The sequence below is a fragment of the Panulirus ornatus genome, chromosome 20, assembly GCF_036320965.1.
Source record: "Panulirus ornatus isolate Po-2019 chromosome 20, ASM3632096v1, whole genome shotgun sequence".
NCBI lineage: Eukaryota > Metazoa > Arthropoda > Malacostraca > Decapoda > Palinuridae > Panulirus > Panulirus ornatus.
Genome location: NC_092243.1, coordinates 8,144,329 through 8,168,091, shown reverse-complemented (window position 1 = coordinate 8,168,091; position 23,763 = coordinate 8,144,329). Strand labels below are relative to the sequence as shown.

Below are 23,763 nucleotides of genomic sequence, written 5' to 3'. Positions count from 1 at the left end.
ATAATGAAATGTACACAACACTGTTTTGAATATTCGTGACTAATGGTTCGCGTCTAAAATTTCCTTTGAAAACGATCAACATTCCCCCCCCCCCCCACGGTATTAGGAACAGGATGGTAAATAACACCAAAAGTTTCCAGTCTGACTATAAACGTCTTTGTAGTGGCGCCACTCTGTCACCAAACCACCGCACCACAGCCACTGGCCAAGTGACCCACGTCCCACTCACTACTAAGTCCCCGTGTCTTCCTGTGTACTTCGTAAGCAGTGTTTCGATTAGACTGTGTCGACGAGACGTTTCAGAGGCCTTCGCCGCAGTAGACTCTACTTCTCTAGGTGAGAAATGTATCCAATATGTGTATTGCTATATTAAGCATGGAATTAGCCCTGTACTGTTGTCGTCACGTGAAGGTCTCTTTGACTATCACTTAATATTCATACGTATGGTTGATAGAGTATTGCTACTTTTCGGTAGTGTGTCAGACTCTGAAACATAGACATTTGCCATCTGATGAACTGGTTATTTCGGATGTGAATTTAGTTACATATGGAAGTGGTGACGACTTAGAATACATCGGTGTAAACACTGGACGCTCGTTACCATACCAGCGACGATGTTATTCGCGCGTTAACCTTAAGGTGAAAAATCGTGGTTAGTTGTGTTGTACTGCTAGTTTTGTTGTGTTGTCCATTGTGTTGTGTGTATACTGTGAGTTGTGTTGCGTTCAACTGTTATTTGCGTTGCACAGTCATTGTTGTTCTACTGTTGTATTGTGCTGTCTGTGTTGTACCATCTACTGTTGTGCTGTCAGTGTTGTACCATCAGTATTGTACTATCAGTGTTGTACTGGGTGTTGTACTATGAGTGTTGTTGTACTGTCGGTTGTGTTGTCCTATCGGTGTTGTTGCAGAGTCAGTTGTGTTGCCCTGTTAATTGCGTTGTAGCTTCAGTGTTGTCGAACTGAAGTCATGTTGTACTACCTGTTGTGTCATGGACTGTAATAAACGCCAATGAAAGAACAGACATCTGAGTCTTTCTTTTGTTGAAGCACTTTCTCTTTTAAGCTGATTCAACCTGCAGTACCACGTAGTCTTGAGGAAACGGTACCATCCCGAATCATAGCCTACCATCACATGAGGGTTCAGTGAGGGAGCCTGTAGTTACACCCTCCCTCAATAGATGGCCAGGGAGCAGCGAGCAAGTGACGAGAATGATTCGTTCGCCTGGGTGAGTTGGTTTGAGTAATTAGGTTAGACTGAAATAAAGTTAGTTCAGTTACATTAAATAAAATGTTAGAGATTACGTTGGTTTAGTTGGGTTATTTTATGTCAGACTAAGTTAGCTGTTCGATTGGGTTTAGTTGGGTATAATCGGGAAGAAAATATCTTTCTTTTTTTTTGGCTAAAACGTTAAAACAAAGCATTTCCTCCTCCCTCCCAAAAAAAATTAACGTTAAAAAGAATTGGAATCTGTGCCACGGAAAAGAATTTTGAATGCCTTTATAGTCCGCCAGTACCTATTCAGTCTTTTCGTGTTGTGTTGTGCTCTGTGGTAGTGTGATACTAATGGTTAAGGTGTGATGTTGTACTGTCATCTGTATTGTGTAAGAACACTTGTGCTGTACCGAACAGATCTACGAACCTCGATGGTATTAAAGTGTCGCTATGTACAATTTGCAGTGTCGTTACCCAGCACCACTGAACGAGCTCGTTGCATCGTTAACGCACAGTGTGGGATGAGTCAGCCCAGACCAAGTTACCATTGTAGACGTCTAATTGGTTGAACTACCCGCATTACTACAGTACTGGAGATAACACAAGCCATTACATTCTCCAACACTAACGATGAAAAATGTCGTCCCAGATTCCATTAAACGAATCAAATTACGACCCCTAAACTCTTGACCGCCTTGATATTAATGGCTTGGCGTCTCCAGTAGGCCTATCGTCAGCGCAGAAGGGGGAGGGACGCTCGACAGGTGCGCACCACCACCGTGAGAACTCTACTGCAGACAGGTTTGGCGAAGTGTTTAATAATGGCGTTTTAGCGAAGGCCCGTGACCTCGCGGTAGCGACGCTGGTATCCGCGAACGCTCGTACGTACAACCTAGCACTGTGGAGCCAGACTCCGTCGGCGCGCTAGTACCTAGAAGTGTATCCTGTTAGAAAACTGAAGGACCGGGTTAAAAGTTAGGGATTCGTCAGCTACTCTTCTATAGGCTCGAACAAGGCTGTGCACCTTGTCAGAATAAGCGTAGAATAGGTTCATTGTGTTCGGTGAGGCTGCTCATTTTGTCCCACACTTTGGATGAAGAGGATGTGTTCACTGCTGCGCTCGTGTGTAAGATTCTCCCCAGAATTTAGGGCAAGCAAGTGTCTGTTGACTGATGACGCGAAATATGTTGCCTGAATGTTGATACAAGTTCTCACTGCTCCTGCTGAAGCAGATCCACGAGAAATAAGAAAGTTATTCTTTAGGTTTATTGACAAACATACGTTTCAGAGCTGGGATAACTTTTGGGGTTAATAAAGATTGTAAAAAAAGTCATTCTTCGGTTTAAAACCAATCTCTACATTCTTGTCTTTATTTAAATTCCTCGCTTTACTAAAACCTATCTCTATATGCCTCTCTTTATTTACATTCTTTCCTTTACTAAAACCCACCGTCTCTTTATATATTCCTCTTTTTATTTACATTCTTTCTTTTACTAAAACCCACCGTCTCTTTCTATATTCCTCTCTTTATTTACTTGTTTTACTGTACTGATAACTTGTAAAACTGCTTCACTATTTTCTTATTTTTTTTCCCTCTGATCTTCACAGCTTGATCTCTTTACAGATGATTATCACCTTGCAAACTTACACGGGAGTTCGGAGAATTTCCTGAGACGGTAAAATGCGTGACTCCAATTTTTTTTCTCTCCTGACTCAAGTAGTTTTATACATTGTCAACAATACGTCGATCTTTTAACCCTCAATCATTTTCTCGGTCAAAAATGTTTGAAGTTAACACATGTGTCGTCGCTGTGATATCTCCATGATACTGCGCACTGCTCAGAAACCAGTTATATTTGAAATTTCCAGTCACTATTTCAGAGTTCGATGTGTCATTATGAAATTCATATGGCGTGGGAGGATTTCCGATCGTTATGTACGAGTTTCCAGTGAGCCAAACACACCCGCCAACGACCAACCCCCGTGAACCAAACAGTCATCCATTCTGGATCTGGTGAGAAAAGGATATAACCTCCTGTGAAGATAACTATGAAACACTTGAGAGTAAAGAGGAGGGAATGTGATGATTACGTCGGTGTGTGTGTGTGTGTGTGTGTGTGTGTGTGTGTGCTCGCGCATGAAATGATGTCTTAATTCAAAGTTCTTTGACTGGCAAGATTCACTCGCTTCCTAAATCGCATCTGTTGCAGAATCACACAGAAAACTGACTTCTGATGACAGCTGTTCCCTAACGTTCCTCATCGGAGCAAGTAGTTCTAGCAATACACCCTGAAGGATGTGTAGTGCAGTGTAGTGTAGTGCAGTGTAGTGTAGTGCAGTGTAGTGTAGTGCAGTATAGTGCAGTGTAGTGTAGTGCAGTGTAGTGCAGTGCAGTGTAGTGCAGTGTCGGGGGGTGTAACCGGTCGGCCACTGTCCACGCCGCCCTCGTCCGCCTGAGAGGAATGAAATATGAAATTCGGTAGTCACCCTACGTAATAGTTATTGGTAATTACAAAGAGAACGGATGTTGGGCTCGTCCCTCACACTGACGTCCCCTCTCCCAGGATCGCTTTTTTCCCCTGGTGTTCCACCTGTTCTTCCTCCCCCCCACACTCCTCCTCTTCTTCCTTCTGCCGCTGCCTCAACAACTCCTCCTGCTGGGGGGGACCTGGCTGTGGCAGGGACGCTGCTAGCACCTCGCCAGACTCTCCTCTCCTTCAGAGTCCACACGTCGTAGTCACCACACCTGCGTACGTGAACAGTCCGGAGGTTGATGCCTACCTGCCATAGACGAGTTTAACCTCTCTATATCTTCCAAAGGGAAGTAAAGAGAGAGAGACACACACACACAGAGAGGGAGACTACTTGGTCTTTATCCCTGGGTACTTATGAACTCTACGCCCTCACTTTATAACTTATGATCTCCCATTAACTCTTTCTTTACCCCCCCTCTCTCCCGTGGGGGCTGGTCATTGTTCTCTAATAGCGGCTCCTTTGAAGATATTGCTTATTACACGTCTTCTGATAGCCATTGTTAATTGAGCGGTCCGCGCGCCACAGCGGCATAAGTGCTGCGGGAACCAGACGCCCGGTTACGCCCCTGTCTCCCAGGTGCTCCAATTAGATAAGGTCTTACCTTAAGTAGCGGCAGGTGGGAGGGCTTCCACCCCACCCTCCCTCCTTAAAGCCTGGCTGCTTCACCTGTTCGCTTTCTCGCTTCTTACCAGCTGATATCCTTCACGTAAGGTTTGGACAAAGATGTTAAAACGCAAGATCGCTTCACTCCGAGGAGCCTTTAAAGACAAACAAGGACCTAACAACTACACTCTATATTTGACTGGACAGTGTGAGGTTGAAAGGACGTCTGGTAGAGCTGTGGGTCGCCTCGTGTGCAATGCAGGATTGATCAACCTCACCAAGAGCTTGCTGGTTTAGATTACGCTTGCGTTTAAGACACGATCCTCCCTGTTTGACGACGGTGATTATCGTATCTTGCTAAGACTTTAGGCGGGAATGTATTTTATCTTATCTTTGAGTTTGATTACTCATGAAATGGTCCCTCGAAGCAGCGAAGGCGACACATGTAGGTCAGCAGCCTTGAAGAAAGTCCATGTTGTCTTTATTTTTCATATCGATTACTTATTCTTCTCATAAAATAATTGATTGTATTTGGCATCATTAGCTCCATAGTTTTCATGATTACGTGAATAAGGATCTGTGAAGATTCAGAGGAACAAAGGTGTTCGTAAAGTAGTTTTTTCGTGTAATCCTAATTACCAGGGCATATGGAACTTTCCAAGAGTACCAGAAACAGTGTCCAGACGGCCACAGATGTGAAAGTAAAAGAAAGATAAGTGGGGAATCTAACCCCACGTGAGGGAGTTTAGTCTCTCCAGAAGGTTTTATTAAGGCGTTCGAAACTCAAACTGTGTCGTTTCCCAGCGAAGGTGAGAGAGAGAGAGAGAGAGAGAGAGAGCTATCACCATGATAACGAGTGGTTGTTGATTCGTTCATATAGGTGGAGAAAGGATTCTCTTGAGAGAGTAAAACTGCCCTTGACGTAACTGTAAAAGCGAAGCAAAAACCTGTGAAAAATTGTATACACGAGTCATATCTATAACCCTATTGGGATATGACGAACAACAAATATATATCTTTCGAGCTATGACAAGTGACAGAGCTTCATTTCGCCAGGAAATGATAAGCTCTGGTCTTTCTCTGCCTCTCAAGCGTGGATCATCACTCCCGAAGGATGGTAAGTGGGATCACCTTCCCTTCACAAGAGCTTATAAGGAGCTGCGAGATTCTCTCTCTCTCTCTCTCTCTCTCTCTCTCTCTCTCTCTCTCTCTCTCTCTCTCCCCTGTAGGGTTCGTAACCCCCAAAGGCTCAGTTCATCAAGAGGAGCGCCTCTGTGTCTGCACCAGCTGTTGAAGTGGTGAGTGCTGGCCCCGGGAGGCCTCGTTCGCATCCTGTGGTCAGCGACGTGGCTTATACAGCGAACACGTCCGTGGAACATTATCAAAACGCACCGCAGTTGTTGGAATACGTCCGTGGAATATATCAGAAAAGGACCGTAATTGTTGGAATAATCGAGCAAATGAGGCAAAACGTCCGGGACAAAGGGAGAGAAGCGGGCGGTGCGGATGAGCGCAGCGGGGACCCCTACCTGGAGGTGCTCACTGCTCTCCCGTGGCTGACTGACCGCAGGGAGAGAGAGAGAGAGAGAGAGAGAGAGAGAGAGAGAGAGAGAGAGAGAGAGAGAGAGAGAGCAACTTACGTCTTTCCTTGGTCAGCTGTGTTTAGGGACCTCCACATTGTTGAGTTGTGGATCCTCTACGGAGATGAGAGGCATCTACTTTAAGTTCAGCTATCACCAGGCTTCAACAGACTTAAATGACCGTCCTCGACAACTTTCTGAAACTTCCTTAGTCCAGGTAAATCTTTTTCATACGGGCGTTGTGTCCTGCACCGCTTGAGCGACCTTTGTCTCTTCGTTCTGCCAAATGTCTAGTCATATCCTGGGCAACAGCACCAAGAAAACAGTAGCCCTACGAAACAGAAATTAGTTGTGTTGTCGCATCCACCGCCACACCACACTTCTTCTACAGATAGCTAAGTTCCCCTTGTGCAAGACCATATATGTAGGGTGATGTCCCCACTCCAACCCCTACATATGCAGAGTAATGTCCCTACTCCACCCCTAAATATGCAGGGCGATGTCCCCACTCCACCCCTATATATGTAGGGTAATGCCCCTACTCCATCCCCTATATAAGGAGGTGTAAGGCTGCTGAAAGAGGGTAACAAGGAGGGTCATTATCTCTCCACCAGATATTGAGGCGAAGGGATTGTGATGTAATTATCCAGGTTGATGATGTGTGAACATCATTAACCAGTGTACCGCTCCTGATGAAGAACTTGCCTGCAGAGACGGTCACAGCATGACAATATCTGCCCGTGTGTTGTAAATTAATCAAGTTTATTTAAGGTTACGTTCTCATAAGTTGTTCTAAACGAATAGTCATAGAAATACTGTTCAGATGAAGGATCAACTGGTTCTGACCTACCCAGTGAGTGGGTAAAAAGTTTGCTGTGCTGCCATGTTGTTTCCCCTTGGCATGACAGTCAGTATAAGTGAAGAAGAGGAAGAAGAAGAAGGGGAAGAAGAGGAAGAAGAAGAAGGGGAAGAAGAGGAAGAGGAGGAAGAAGAAGAGGAAGAGGAGGAAGAAGAAGAGGAAGAGGAAGAAGAGGAAGAGGAAGAAGAGGAAGAAGAGGAGGAGGAGGAAGAGGAAGAAGAGGAAGAAGGGGAAGAGGAAGAAGGGGAGGAAGAGGAAGACGATGACAGAAGAGAGTGTGTGACTGTAGTGGAAAATTGTAGGGAGTCCTCTCTCTGCAAGAAACTTCTTTATTCAACGTCCAGTGGCCGTCCCTGCAGGCAAGTTCCTCCTCGGCAGAGGTACACACAGGTGAGCGACGCCCACACACCATCGTCTGGATAATTAAGTTACAATCCCTTCGCCTCATTACCTGGTGGAGGGATGATGAGCATCATGTTACCCCCCACCTCCCTCTCCACCTCCTTCTGCAGCCTCCCACCTCCTGCCACACACCCCGCCATGGTGTCCGAGGGCATCATCTCCCCACACACGGTCCTGCAGCAGATGTATTTAGTTGCCTGTGGGGTAAAAAGAGGTTCTGTAAACTTGCTCTCTATCTCGTTGTTGGGTGGAGGAGGCGTTGGATGCGACAGAGGAGCTAATCACTATTTCGTAGGTTTTGATGCTGTTGCCAACGGCATGGCTAGATATTGGACAGAGCAACGATGTGAAGTTAGTCTGTGGGTTAGAGGGTTACAGGACTCAGCGTCGTTGAGTATGGAAAAGAATCGTTGGAGTGAGAGGAAAATGTCGAGGAAATGGATACATCTTCTGAGGTCGTTGAAGCTCGCTGATCTTGGCTAAGACTTGGGAGGTTAATTCTCTCTCTCTCTCTCTCTCTCTCTCTCTCTCTCTCTCTCTCTCTCTCTCCCTCCCTCATCTCCAAGGCTTTCCTGCTGCATATCGTGCGTACAATATATTCAGGAGTTCAGAGCGAAAATGTTCGGCAACCAAATTTATACGACTAACCGTAAGTCAAATTTAATGACCGAGATTAAGTATCATGTATCTAATCGAGCCATAATCAACAGCATATTTCCCTTGCCAAAAGGAAAATGATGCGCTATAGATAGACGAAGCCTGAGCCGGCTCACAAAGGCAAAATGTAAAGATTCTAAGTCGCTATTCAATGCCAATAAGGACATGTAAAGTAATGTCCTAAAGGATCCGGGCCCCTACGTGAGGCTGACATTCTGAAGGATCTTGCAACATGCAGAAGACATTTTAGAGAATATAGGAATATGAGGAGGACACATAAGATGCTGACCCAATATGTGGACGATACATTAGAGTCTCTGGAATTATTCGCATGACGCAGTAGGAACATGTGGACGACAATTTAGAGACGGCAGCAACTTGTGGACGATAATTTAGGGACGATAGCAGCTTGTGGACGACAATATAGGGACGATAGCACCTTGTGGACGATAATTTAGGGACGATAGCAGCTTGTGGACGACAATTTAGAGACGGCAGCAACTTGTGGACGACAATTTAGAGACGATAGCAGCTTGTGGACGACAATTTAGGGACGATAGCAGCTTGTGGACGACAGTGTAAGGACGATAGCAGCTTGTGAACATTATGTAAAAGTAATGTATGATAGACAGTAAGTTTTGCCAGCGTGTCGATGACCCTCTGTACAACATAAGTATGCCATCGTTGAATATAACAGTATAAAGACTCCTTGTACAATATATGCATGACACTGTAGAATGTATAGACTCCCTGTATAATATAAGTATGATGGTAGAATATACCAATATGAAGACACCCTGTACACTACATGCATGAGATCATTGTAAACTGTAGCATCAAGTGCATTATACACTATAGACTGTACGTACAAGTGGACGGCACGACGTAGATGTTGATAGTCGCGTAATGGGGGGACTCCACATCCATATAGCACTACAATAGAGACGTGGGTGAGCCTCTCCCACCAGTAGGGCCTGAGGTCATAGTCCTCTCTCACTGCCTTGACATTTCGCTTCATTTCCCTTTCACGTTCGACAGTCTTCCCTTCTCCCAAGATCTCCTTCAACCTCTCACTATTCATTTCCCTTCTGTTATTCAACTTTTTACTCTCTCTTCTCACTTCTTTCTTGTATCTCTTTCACTCTCCTTCCTCACTGTCCAAAACGTAAACCCTATGAGTCACTGTCATTAAAACGTTTCACATCCACTTCCTTCTCAGTCGACCTGTGAGTCACTGGCATTAAAAGTCTCTTATCTACCTCCTTCTCAGTCCCATTATCTACTCTGTTATTAGCGTTCTCATTACTATCACCATTACCATCACTTTCACTATCAGTGGCTTCGACACCCATTATCATTTCACATCACCATCGACATGGGTCTGTTATCACTGTCTTTATCATCATGAGCACCATTTTATCACCCTCAGCATCATTATCATTTCCTTCACGACTCTTTTCAGTCGTTATCATCATTATGACGGTCATCACCACCACAGACATCGAGCCAGACCGACATCAAAGTAGTGGGTGTGTTTCCTTTACTCGTATGTTTAGCTCCGTATTCTCCCATAATAATCACCAAAGATTATTTTGTTTTTGATGGTGCGCCTGTTTTATTTCGTCCCCTTGCAAGGTCCCATTCCATTTCCAGCTCCCCACCCTTCTTTCTTCCTCTTCCTTCATTTACTCTGTCCTGTTCCTGATCATCTTGTCCATCGCTTCTCTCTCTCTCTCTCTCTCTCTCTCTCTCTCTCTCTCTCTCTCTCTCTCTCTCTCCCTGCGGTCAGTCGGCCACGGGAGAGCAGTGAGCACCTCCAGGTAGGGGTCCCCGCTGCGCTCATCCGCACCGCCCGCTTCTCTCCCTTTGTCCCGGACGTTTTGCCTCATTTGCTCGATTATTCCAACAATTACGGTCCTTTTCTGATATATTCCACGGACGTATTCCAACAACTGCGGTGCGTTTTGATAATGTTCCACGGACGTGTTCGCTGTATAAGCCACGTCGCTGACCACAGGATGCGAGCGAGGCCTCCCGGGGCCAGCACTCACCACCTCAACAGCTGGTGCAGACACAGAGGCGCTCCTCTTGATGAACTGAGCCTTTGGGGGTTACGAACCCTACAGGGGAGACAGAGAGAGAGAGAGAGAGAGAGAGAGAGAGAGAGAGAGAGAGAGAGAGAGAGAGAGAGAGAGAGAGAGGCTCCTGTGGAGGGGAGGTTTAATGTAGGAATAATGTTCCAAGCATGTGTGTGTGTGTGTGTTGGGGAAAGATCATCTTGTGGAAAAATGCCACTGACACCCTTGCAGTTGTCGTAGCCTCGTTGCCATGGCATATCCAACCTTTATCATCTTGCATAGCGAATGTTTTTGTCGCCGTGTATCGCGAATGTTTTGGACTGTAAAACTTGAATAGGTGTAATAAGCAAGTTTCATTTTTTCACTTTACAAAACATAAAACAAGGGAGCAGTTTTTATCTTTCGGGAGAATCTCTCTTCGTAACTTCAGTGGGAGTCATCAACCACTAGTTAAAGTGGCGATAGTTTCCTCACATTCGTGGGGGACTGTTTACTTAGACCCAATGGAGTCACTACACTCGCTTGTGTGGAACTGAGATGCCCATAGTCGTTGCTATCTTGTACATTCGGGATATCCCAGACGACCTTCGTGAGAAATATGTGTCTGGAAATTGGAAACATATGATGGGACATCCAAGATGACCTGTGTCGTAAAGCTGCAACGCTCCAAGTATTCTCATTTGCTCTCCTGGTTGGAACTACTGTTGTTTGTGGAACATCTGCTCCGACCTGTGATTCTCTTTCGGCAAAAACTTGCGTAGGGATTCTAGTTAGGGCGTCTTGAACTAGAGATTCTAGTTAGGAAGATCTGAACTAGAGATTCTAGTTAGGGAAGGTCTGGATTAGGGATTCTAGTCAGGAAGGTCTGAACTAGGGATTCTAGTTAGGAAGGTCTGGACTAGGGATTCTAGTTAGGAAGGTCTGGACTAGGGATTCTAGTTAGGAAGGTCTGAACTAGGGATTCTAGTCAAGAAGGTGTGGACTAGGGATTCTAGTTAAGACGGTATGGACTAGGGATTCTCGTTAGGGAGGCAACCAACGAGCGGGGAGGTGCTAACACCTGGGCATCGTGGAGGGTTAGCTAATGGCAGGGCAGCAAACCAGCGGTGGCTGTCAAGTTCCCCCCTCCCTGGCTTAGGTTACTGTCTTTTCTTTTTGCCTTACGCACACATTGATGCTGGCATTCGGTCCATATAAAAAAAAAAAAAAAACATTCCATCTCATGTATGAAATTACAGCACGTAACTCATACGAATTTTAATTCTTGCTCTAGACTTTCCAGAAGTGAGTTGGAGGCACTGGCCAGCTTGGCCTAGTGACAGAATATTATTGTAGGTGCTCGTAGGTATGTATGTGTGTAGGCAGGTACTGGAATGGTCTTCATGAAAGATTTTCGCAAGGACGATCGTGATTCGTAAGTCCCGTAAAATTGGCTTTAAATAGATAAGCATAAAATCTAAGCATCACTGAAGTATCTCTGGTTCGTATAGTTACAACGTGAGTGATAAATTTCTTTGGCTAGGCTATATCACTGGACGTACTGTCTCATCAAAGAACCTCTCGGTCTAAAGGAATGTAAGATTCCCAGCCGCTAAAAGTTGTGCAAAAAGGTCCTGCATAACCCTAAGGCTCTTTCAAAGAGACTGGGGTACTCATAAATAATTGAATAAAATACTACAGGATGAGAAGAATATCTGAAACCGACGTGATCATATGGCGATTGCTAATAAGGAAGTGTATCCCTTAGAATGTTGTATATTACTGATTATGAAGCTGTCTCATCCTCTGATGTAAAACGACAGAGAACATCAGATTTTCACAGTGACGTGCGAACATACTCTGTGGTTAAGGATGACACAACACTTTCGGGGAAATGGGTAGGTGAATAACGTCTTATTCATCTACCCTCACTTATTTACAACATACGCTTACCTGCATATAGAGAGGAACACACGAAAAAATACCCCATGGACACTCTAGTCTCCAAATAGCTACGTATCAGGGGCAATTATGCCTTTGCTAATGAACTCGGAATGCGTAGTTAGGAAATGTGGTCGCTCAACCTCCTACCCCATTCCCCATGTCCTTCCATGCAACACTTCACTCTGTGTTTCATTCCGGTTCCCTGCAACAATATTTCAGTCCATGCTAAGCCTTTATCATATCTATTTTATCTATGGATTTCATTCCAGTCGGTTCTTTATGTTCATTCGTTAACATAAGTCAGTGTTAACACACGTCAATGAACTTGTCCAGTGCCCTATTGTATTCAGAGGTTGAACTACCTCAGCAAACTACACGAGTTTTAACAAAGAAACATTTTTTCTCAGGTAGTCTGGCCTAATATGTGTTCCATCATCAACTCTTCTCGATTGATAATCTATTGCATGCAACATTATCTTTAACATCTAACTCTGCTATCCATCTTAATCACCAAAATGTCTGTCGCGAACTATCAACAACACTGACCCATAGCATGAATCAAGCAGGTTATCGAATTTCAAGTTTTCAGCCTGACTATGATCCTCCTTGGAGAGGAGGTGTTCCAGCAACGCGATAACCACATGCTTCTTAGCGTCTTCCTTGAATTTATGGTTAAATAAATGACGTGAATAGACTAATTTAAGGCATCTACACTGTAACATCTCTTCCTGCGTCAATTTCTTGCATCGATTTTCCTCATTCCTTATCGTGTGTCATCACAGACACGAAAAAGATAAGTTCAGTTGTCTCGCTGTCGACAGTCAACGTGATAGCAATATGGTGGTGTCGGTTAGGAGAAAGCTGTGTTTATCTCATCTTTACTCGTGCCCGGTAGACAGTGTAGAAAAGCCAGACTGTGTTGCGAAGTGTATCTCGGTGCGATTGTGGTTGGCGCGAGCAGAAAACAGTAAGTATATCATACAAACGTAGCGTAACAGAATTAAGAGACACTTTTGTCTGAGCGCCTCTGCGTCAGTGTACTGTACGTCTTCCTCTTGCGCGGCTTCGTTGCGTACATAGGATCTCCTATGGCCGACAAACAACGATAGGATCTATATATTCATTCAGTAAGGCATTCCTTGGGCTTGGGGAGTCCACAGTGAATGGTCCGAAGACCATGTTGAAATTTTATCTGTCGAGATGGGAGCACTCGCATGGCGTGTACGTAAACAAAACAAATGAGATGTGTTTGCGATTATAGAGATTGATATGATATGTTTAGATGGCAGTATTTTGTAAGATATATAATAGTACAGGATTGTAGATATATCAGTAATCATCCTGAACTATATTATAATTTGTTTAATCGAAAGTTTGAGTTCAAGAGTATAGTTCTTAACTTCACTAAAAGATCCGGGATGCGAACGGGATCAAGACGAATTATTTCGTATTGTTCGATGGGTAGCAAAAGTGACGCAGATTTGTGAAAAACGGCGACAGATCTGAGAATGGTCACAACAAGCCACGTCTACAGGTGGACGCACTGTTATAATGGGTAGTTTGTAAAGTCTTTTATATGAAATTAGTATTTTTACCGGTGTGTTCCAACTAGGCTTTGTTTAGACATTTGTTTAGGGATTTTATTTACAGTGTGTTACCATATACGACAAACAGGGCCAGGAAAGACTGTAAGAGTGCGAAGGATGTTCTTATGCAGCCGGTTGTTTAGATATAAACTAGTATTTCGCCCGGTTGTTCAAAGGTTTAGCTACTCTATCCCCACAGATCAGCAACCGGTTTAAAACTGCAGTGTATATTACGCCATTTGGCATTCTAACAATAGCAAACCCAGACCTTAACCAAACCAGACTATGCCAACTTAAAAAAGTAGTTTTTCAGAAGTTTTTGTTTACAAGACTCGTGTTTTCCAACTGTTAAAGTTGCTACTCGCCTCTTTTTCGTAGCACCAAATCAGACAAACAAAACACGAGCACAAAAGATGGCAAGTCGTAGATTCACATGAAAACTTACTCAAGTTGATTAAAACTGTAATCTTGCGCTTCAGCCACAGACTATCTCATGATATTCATATTTTTTGGCCTATTAGTTTGGTTTCGGGGTTGCCATGAGTTACGAGTAGCGTCGTGAAAGAAATTCCTTCTGCATCGTAAATTCACTGGTTGTGTCAGCGTTTGGTCGAGATCTATTTCTTGCATTCATAATACATCGCCGTTGACAATATTCTCTCAGTGGCGGAGTCTTGAGGCATCTGGAAATCGTGACTGATCGCCAGAGCATTTCTTAAAAAAGAGCATTGCCAGACTCTTTTCGGGTTCCATTGGACTCATTACGCTGTCACATTAGATATATATATAGTCAGCTTGAGCCATTGCTTACCAAGTCATTCGTGAACATTGTGTCTTCGATGATGATAGGGAACGCTACTGCAAATGGTGTGATAGAGTGGGATCTCCCTTGTTTGACGTTTGTAGAATCAAAACATTTGAGGCAATTCCAAGTTCGTAAACAAAAGTTAGAAGGTACAAGAAAAAAGGCGTTTGAACACTTGTTTTGATTAAGGGAACGTAAAAGTTCAATATCTTAATTGGAAATTCTTCAGGATCTCATTTTTATAGTCTTAGGGGAGTATTCCAAAGACTCGTTTTCTGATATAACTTAATATATGTCACCAAGGTTAAGATGATTTGATGGGTCACTGGGAATGCCTTCACGTATTTCTTTAACTTTACAAATACCTCTCTTCGGAAACTGCTGAAAATCGCCTTAACACCACTGCTCGTGGAGTGCGTAGTTTGTGTGTGGTAAAAAAGTTGTTTGAAGTTTCAAATTTACCTTATTTAGAGTTGGTAAATTAAAAGACAAAAAGTAAAGTACAATTATATTTTATTATACAATGGCGTAATTCTTTTAATGCTGAAGTTGTGAAATACAGTAGGAGCGACAGATTCTGAATATAACACGGTTACAAACGCGACGACCCATCATCTAGAATTCTAAAGCCGTAATAGCAAAATCCTTATCGTGATTTAGATAATTGAATTTGAGCCGCGGGGAGAGTATCCTTCTTAGAGGCATGTGCCGGATAAGAACGAACGAGTCTTTCATGCGCATACGCTGGATGGGAACGATGAGCCGATACCATTCACCCCAGGCAGGTCAGGTCCTCTCTCTCTCTCTCTCTCTCTCTCTCTCTAATAGACGGTGACAATGCTCATTCATAGCTGGCTCGTCGACCTTAATGATCAAGGAGGGAGGGAGCAAAGGGGGGGATTGATCGCCGATACCCACAATGAAATCCACACTTTCATTGGCCATAAATAATAAGAGGTTATTACCAGGGGGTGATGGTGGCGTTGTAAACTTTCTTTTGTTTCTGCGTTTTTGTTGAAGGTACCCGCTGATAATGGCGCTGGTGTTACCAACCCACTGGCCCCTCCAAGTATCTTTTGATATCGAATAATAGGCCCAAGGTAGATCAGTAAACAATGACTTAGTATAATCTCCCACTTGATATTGGCTGGAATTATCATTGGCACTAATGCAAGTTGATGTGTTTGTTGAGGGGTTCCCGATTTCTATTTTTTTTTTCCCTCAGAGTTTATCTAAAGTTGTTGTTTGAGGTTAATGGACGTATACAAGATGTCTGTAGTGTTCGAATTTGGTTCTGTGTGAGCCTTACGGAAATGAGACGTCGGTCATAGATATAGTTTTTGGTAACACTTGACACAGATAGACATTGGTAACACTTGAACACGACACAAATAGATATCACTCTTTGCCATGATATATATATATATATTATCCCTGGTGATAGGGGAGAAAGAATACTTCCCACGTATTCCCTAGGTGTCGTAGAAGGCGACTAAAAGGGGAGGGAGCGGGGGGACTGGAAATCCTCCCCTCTCGTTTTTTTTTTTTTTTAATTTTCCAAAAGAAGGAACAGAGAATGAAGCCAGGTGAGGATATTCCCTCAGAGGCCCAGTCCTCTGTTCTTAACGCTACCTTGCTAACGCGGGAAATAGCGAATAGTTTAAAAGAAAAGAAATATATATATATATATATATATATATATATATATATATATATATATATATATATATATATATATAATTAATCTACCCCAACACGACAAATAGACATTATTAAGTCAACACGACTGGCAGACATTACAGAGCTTACACGACAGGCAGATATCTCTTTATCTCGGCCAGCACAACACAGTTATGTCCAAGCTCAGAAAAGTCGCCGAGCTGTCGCGATGGAGAAGGGAAACCATTAGAATCTTTTTTTTCTTTTCCTTTTGGCCAACATTTCTAAAATCCTGGTTCTGGCTTCTTTGACGCCCCGGTTCTGTCGTTGTGCGGGTTCTTAATAAGAGGGACGAGTGTCGTGGCTGCGTCACAGGCACATATGTGTGTGTCGTGTTGAGCGTCGAGATAGACTGAACGCAAGACAGTTAGATGCGAGGGTGAGAAGGGACTGGGGAGTTTTGTTACCCGGGGTGGAAAGACGGTGTTGTCAAACGTGGAGCATCTATCATATGTGTGTGTGTGTGGGGGGGGGGGGGGTAGTCGAGAGAGAGAGAGAGAGAGAGAGAGAGAGAGAGAGAGAGAGAGAGAGAGAGAGAGAGAGAGAGAGAGAGAGAGATGAAGGATCACGTGAAGCAGAAAAAGAAAGGTGAGGTGAATAAAACTAGTGACTCGAAGCAGATCTCCATGTATCATGCATTCTTTGGGAGGAGGGATGAGTGAGTGTGTGTGTGTGTGTGTGTGTGTGTGTGTGTGTGTGTGTGTGTGTGTGGTCGGTTCGGGTTCATATTGCGAGAGGTAAGTCATATTGCGAGGGCGTCTCATCGTCCTATTGATGAAAAGGAGTAATAGACTCAATGAGGACCTTCTCTCTTGAGTGGAGAGCAGCCTCGAAGCCTCAGGCACCTTAGGCTTTGGATCTTAGGGTTGTATTGATAAGATTGGTAATCATAATCATTATTATTCCTGATAATAACAGTGCTATGATATATTCCTGTGGACGGTGTGTGGTGTAAGGGCGAACTGATTGCTGAAGGAGCGACAGCGTAAGAGAGAGAGGCGTGGCAGTAAGCGCAGGCGGATTGAGATGGCTGACCAGAGTGTATTAACATGGTACGAGGATGAGGGAAGAGGGAGCGATTTAGAGGATCAGGGAAGGGGAGGGGTCAAGGAGATGGAAAGACTTACTGAAGGAGGCTCTTGAGTATAGGGGGTTTGAACATACAGGAGGGGAAGAGGCATGCATGAGGTAGAATAGATTGAATCGAGGTGGTATATGGGGGACGACGTGATGATGATGGACTGAACCAAGGTATATGAGGTGGTCAAGACGGGTTAGACTATGAGACTTTGTTCTGAGTGGCAGGCTGTGGTTTCGTGACGTTATACAGGATAGCCAGATAGTGGGCATGTGAAAATGAGGCCATTTTTTGTTTATTTCTGAATCTGCTTTGTTAACATGGGAAAAGCAGGTACAATATATATATATATATATATATATATATATATATATATATATATATATATATATATATATATATATATGATCATGAAAACATCAAACTAATTCTTAATACAACAGATGGCTTTATTTGCATTCATAAGCTGTAGGTACATAAACACAACACGAACGTTCAGAAGCACATTTCTGAGCATGATATCAGCATTTTTCTGCCGTGGAAAGCAGTAAATTCTGAGCGTATTGTGAGCCACGCTCGGCGGTACGGTCGAAGTCCCGCCATAAAATTCAGTAGCCAATCCTAGTCTTGGAGGGTGTAAATCTCCAGGTTCCACCAGCGTGAATCATGGCTGTCGATTAGCGGCCTTTGAGTCGCAACTCGAGGAGAACCTCTCCTTTGTTTCTCCATTGTTAGCCGCCGCACATAAAATATTCCATATAGGTCAGGCTTGTTAGTGGAAAAGCGTCATGAGGGTGCATACTGCCGGAGGAGCTGGAGATGCGTATGTTTGATGCGCCATTCTCGAACATAATGGTTTTGTGTACTATTGCCGCTCTTGCCCCCCCGACGCCGCCGTATGTCTTTTAGTATCTATTGTTTGCTGATTTGAGAGGTGAATAGGCAAGTTAGGAAAAAAAAAAAAGGGGGTTTTTGTCTTGACGAAGCAAGGGGCCAAAACCTCCTTCCCTCGGTGGATGAGAAGGCCATGCAACAGTTACCAGTACAGCCAAATCATAGGTGCTCCATACTCACCAAAGCGACCCTTAAGCACTCCGAAAACTCAGGTGCTCTTAGCTTGGACTTGGGCTGAATATCGTTAGCCATTTGTCGATGATGATGTCTCGGTTAACCATTTGTAGGACCTGATCTTTATTGGCGATCCGGCACGCCTCCCTTTGTCCCCTAATGTTATGACTAATATATGAAAACAATACCGTGCGCGAGGCTTTATAAAAGACTTTCAAATAGAGATGCAGGTCACATCGGGGGCCCGAGCCGCGGGAAGCGGTCGGCTGCCCACCCTAATAAAGCGGGACTTGGAGGGGAGGAGGAGGAGGAGTGCTGCTGCTGCTGCTTGGGCGGGAAGCTGGGTCCGACGCTGTATTCATATGTAGATGCTCGGACGTCGCCCCTTTCTCTCTCTCTCTCTCTCTCTCTCTCTCTCTCTCCCTCCAGCAAGGGTTCGTCAGCGTCTCAGGAGCAGAATATGAAGAGGTTTTAGAGAGAGAGAGAGAGAGAGAGAGAGAGAGAGAGAGAGAGAGAGAGAGAGAGAGAGAGAGAGAGAGAATAGATTGACGGTGACCTTACTGTACGAGATACAACAGGAAAACACTGATTTCCTTGAGACACAAGGATACTGTGAGGAAAATAGAATAAATCACACCCCCTCCCTTGCTGATGTCCAAAACGGTGCCATTCGAATGTTCGAACAGTTTGGACTCGGCAGATGCCACGGGCATCATCGCAAAAGCATTGACGTAATGGCTGAAAGTGACTCGTTCTCGACCACTCTCAGATTTTCCGAACGGGCTTGCTACTGGGAGCTCCAGTTTGATAATGACGACGAAGCTCATTACAGAAGAAGTGGGAACACCACAGATGATGGAAACAACAGCAAAAAATACCAACTGGAAATAAAGATAGGATCCCAAGAACCCATTCTGGGAAGGGGTCTTGGAGCTCCCAAAGAACCTCTTTCCCCAAGTGTTCCTGTAGCCCAAGGCTGCGCTGCCCTAAGTAGTAGGGACAGGATGGACTCCTTTGGAGGGAGAACTTCTTTTCTGAGACTGTTCTCTGCTCCGTCGACTGATGATGGTACAGCCTTCCAAAGAGTTACTTTTGACTCGCGACGTAACCTCAGGCAGGTGGAGTCCGGTAGCACAATAGGTACGTGAGTGGTATATATATATATATATATATATATATATATATATATATATATATATTTTTTTTTTTTTTTTTTTTTCATACTATTCGCCATTTCCCGCGATAGCGAGGTAGCGTTAAGAACAGAGGACTGGGCCTTTGAGGGAATATCTTCACCTGGCCCCCTTCTCTGTTCCTTGTTTTGGAAAATTAAAAAAAAAAAAAAAAAGAGAGGGGAGGATTTCCAGCCCCCCGCTCCCTTCCCTTTTAGTCGCCTTCTACGACACGCAGGGAATACGTGGGAAGTATTCTTTCTCCCCTATCCCCAGGGATATATAGATATATATATATGTGTGTGTGTGTGTGTGTGTGTATAAAGAGAAACTTAAGAGTAAATGTGAACAAAAGTTAAGCAGTGACATGCAAGAAGGCGGAGAGACAGGATGATTTAAGTACATGTAAATTTAAATGAGAGAACCTGGAGAAATCAAGTATTCTTAGGGCGTTTAGTTTGTTGTTAGCCTTTGTGTTGATGTTTGTGGTGTGGGAAGCAAATATGTATGTGTGTTTGTGTGTGTGTGTGTGTGTGTGTGTGTGTGTGTTGTATGTGTGATGGTGAGTGGAAGTGGTTTGTCATTTAGGAGTGGATTCATGGCTTTAGGGGGGGTTAAAGATGGTTGACTGTAGATGTCTGTGGTGATGCGAACACTCTTGTTTTGTGTGAACCAACGTGTAATTCACTGACGTGATGTAACACTGCATGTTTCTCTGTTGCACGAGTGGTGTCGTATGGTATTGTGATGTGATTGTCCGATCATCTGTATGTGTAGCACCGGCGGTTGTCTGAAGGTGAGGATGGGACTTCTCGTAAGTGTGGGAGAAGCTCCTGACCTAACCTTGTCGTATCATAATCATAGAGAGTGATATTCATAGATATTCTACGGAGCACAAGTGTTCTCTTTTTGGGTACGAAGATCCTGCCCAGCGAATCAGTTCAAGTAGGGCACATACAAACACAGTCTGTACTCCTAGCACACCCACCGGGAGGCAGGAAGGCCAAAACGGCGGCTACATATGTATACCTGGTTGTCACATACCTGGATATAACCATCAACAAAGTGGTGTATATATATATAATTTTTTTCCCGCTATTACGTTCTCGTCAACGATTTCCGGTGGTTTTTGGGGCGATGCCGGGCGTGGAAACCCGTCCCCACCCGCCACACAGCAGTTGTAGGTGATGAAGTTTAGCATTTAGCGGTTGTTATCTGCTGATGTAATCCCTCACACTTGATGATTATCCTAATTGAAATTTCAACGAGTTTTTGGGATAATTTCAGTTTATTGGTGGAATTCTAGGTTATTGCAGTATTATCTATTCCTATCAGTGACATCATTTTTCGTTTTATGTAAGCGATATATATATATATATATATATATATATATATATATATATATATATATATATATATATATATATATATATATGTAATTACCCTAGAACCAGTTTCTTTGAGTCTTGAAGTGTTACCCTGGACCTTTCTCAAGGTTTCTGCAGCCCAAGGCTGCACTATTGACAGTAGCAGGGAAATCTAAACTCCCTTTTGACAGCCGAGTTCTTGGACCTGATCATTTGGGAGATTCTGAATACTCCTCTGTCTCCTGTGACCACTGTATTACTTCCGTTTGGTCTGCAAGTGTTTTCGGAGCGACAGTAAAAACGTGGCCAAAGTGAGTGATGGTAAGATGTGCAAGAAGAGAATAAAGGAGCCATTACTGTACGAGCTAAGAGGGAAGCACGTCAGGTATTTAGGACTTAGGAACTGTCGTTAAAGCGCAGTAGTTGTTGTTGTAAAGGAAATTAAGACGAGAGACAGTATGGGTAATATACTATCACGGTAATGAGAAAAGGCTGCCAATAACACGGCATGACCTGCTGCTGATGAAAGTGAAAGTAAAGCGCTTAACATTGAGCGTACTTATGTATTGTACGGACAAACGGTGAACCTTGAAAGCAAAAGATAAGACACTGTTTGAAAACTCTGAAATGTGGATCTGCAGGTGAATAGTAAGGATAAGGAGTCTTATTTGACTTATAACAATAAGACGAAAGAATTGGATTGGACACAGTGGCATGGAGGACGCGTGCTGAAAGATGCCAGTAGGGAAATCGGGCGGACTATCAGAGCGAAGGAGAAATTTGACGTAAAGAAGAGGAAGGAAGGAATTAACTCAGTACCGTTATGACAGGAGAACTCGTCAAGGACATGGCGTGCCGGGAAGACGTGTGCTGGAAAGCTGTCACTGAGGGGACAGAGTGTATACGAAGGCAAATGACCACGAGGAAGGAAGATGAAAGTTGATGCCTGGTGACCTGAAGATTGGGGATGTTAACCACAACGTGAGAAGGAGGAGTAGGAGGAGGAAGAGGAGTAGGAGGAGGAAGAGGAGTAGGAGGAGGAAGAGGAGTAGGAGGAGGAAGAGGAGTAGGAGGAGGAAGAGGAGTAGGAGGAGGAAGAGGAGTAGGAGGAAGAGGAGTAGGAGGAAGAGGAGTAGGATGAAGAGGAGGAGGAGTGAGGTACAGCCAGAGTCAACTCTGTGAAACCGGCTCTGCCAACCGGTAAAACACTGGAGGATGATTACAGTTTTATCATGATGGTTTAGGAATACGTTTTGGCCGGGGCACTACTTAACTAGACCTCTGGAACTGAGTCGAGAAATCAGTAAATACACACTGTAAGGTACGGCAATGTAGCTAATGCTTATTACACGTATTGCTGAGTCAGTCAGCCCTCCTCCTCCCCACTGAACAGCGGGCACATAAGTTAGTGAACACTATTGAGGCATATATTTCAAAAGATGAGCGGGTAATCTCGCCATGTGTGTTCAAAGTCATTTAATCCTGATTCCATTTACTGTCCAGTCAGTCGGTGCCCTTCAGCCCGTGTCCTTGAAATTCAGTCAAAACACGATAGCCACATGTGGTAAACAGTTAGCCAGTATTTCTCACATGGGTTGCTGGGTCAGTCAATACCCACTAACTTGTGTTGGTCATTCAGTCAGTACCTTTCCTCGCATGTGTTACCAAGTCAGTCAGCACGAAGAGATTGTGTTGCTAAGTCCGTCTTCGTCACTCAGTCAACACCCATCGCTATGGATGTTGCCCCAAGGCAGTCAATAGCCCATTACATATGTGTTGGCAGTTTGGTCAACTCACCCTCGCCCCGTGGTGCCAAGACGGACAGCACTCTCGACCACAGAGGTTGAGGGGAATGGCAGTACCACTCACTAGCGGTTGTTAAGTCCAAGAACACACTCATGCGTGGTCAGGTTGATTGATATCCACCATCTGTGTGGTCATAGCTCACTGGCAGATATTATTTGTGTGGTCAGGTAACACGCCATGTGTGTTAACGCGCCACACATGTTGCTCACTCAGCCAGTGCTCTGATTTGTGTGTTGACGAGTGATTCCTGCATGTATTGTAGAAGTCTTTGGACAGGTCTGTAATTTAGAAAGTCATTCGCTAATTATTTATTTCATAGCTGCGTGTCTTTTCAGGCGAAGTGTTTAACCCGAATGAATATTGTTAGATTTCCTACAGAGAAAAATGTGAGATTAAGGCTTGATTTGGCTTATCTGAGATTTGATTCGTTCATTCTCGTTCCTTTCTTTGTTCAGATGGTTAAGATGTACAGACTCAGGACCTGCCTAGCATGGGCCAAATAGACCTCCTCTTGCAACGCCCTCCTCACTTCTTATGTTCTTATACAGCCTTACTATAAATGTCATCAGATGGACGTCCCGTTGTTACGTGTGGATCATCTGTTAGGGATTAAGTCGTCGCTGCTTTTATATCTTGCCGTTGGTCCACTGTTTACTATGAGAAGTTCTTTCTCGTTGGTTCTTGAATCGAAGATTAACGAGATGTTGGACATCGTTCTTTAGAAGGCTTCTTGAGATGAGAACGAGACGGGAGATTTTTTTTTTCCGAGTGATGCTGTCAAGCTCTGTCTGATTCTACGACCTGGTCATAGCGTCCTGGTTAAGGTGTTACATTGTTTTCAATGGGGAACTACATGAGGTATAGAGTCACCTAGAGGAGGATTTGGCGCCTTGATATCCATCTATCTATCTGTCTATCTATCTGTCTATCTATATATATATTCAATAAGACCCTGATATTCTGTGCATTGTTCAGACGTCTTAGCCACTGCTCGAGGATTCTATCTCGTACATCTCTTTCCTCTTCGTAATCCTTACGTACGACATAGCTTGCGTCACTGTGAGGTAAGCGACCTGTAACTGCTGTAGCTGGGTGGTACATTACGACCATCTCAGACAGTGGTATTACCAACGCCAGCAGAAGTTAAAGATCGCTTCTTTAGTGTCTCGCCCCACAAAGGTAAAAAAAAAAAAAAAAGATAACGAAGGGACTGGTTTTTATCAAGGGTTTTGAGACCTAACGCGGCATCACTTAACCCATAATATGTTTAAGACTAAAATGTTCTCAATGATGGGCACTTGGTTTGCCCC

At 44.0% G+C, this 23,763-nt stretch overlaps 1 long non-coding RNA gene across 1 annotated transcript in view; it reads left to right on the top strand.

Moving 5' to 3' along the window:
* Positions 1-203: 203 nt before the first annotated feature.
* LOC139755897 (uncharacterized) overlaps positions 204-23,763 on the top strand; it is a 754,411-nt gene continuing 730,851 nt past the window's right edge. The window contains exon 1 of the long non-coding RNA XR_011714201.1: positions 204-336. This is a non-coding gene — a long non-coding RNA (uncharacterized lncRNA). The remainder of the gene's footprint in view (positions 337-23,763) is intronic.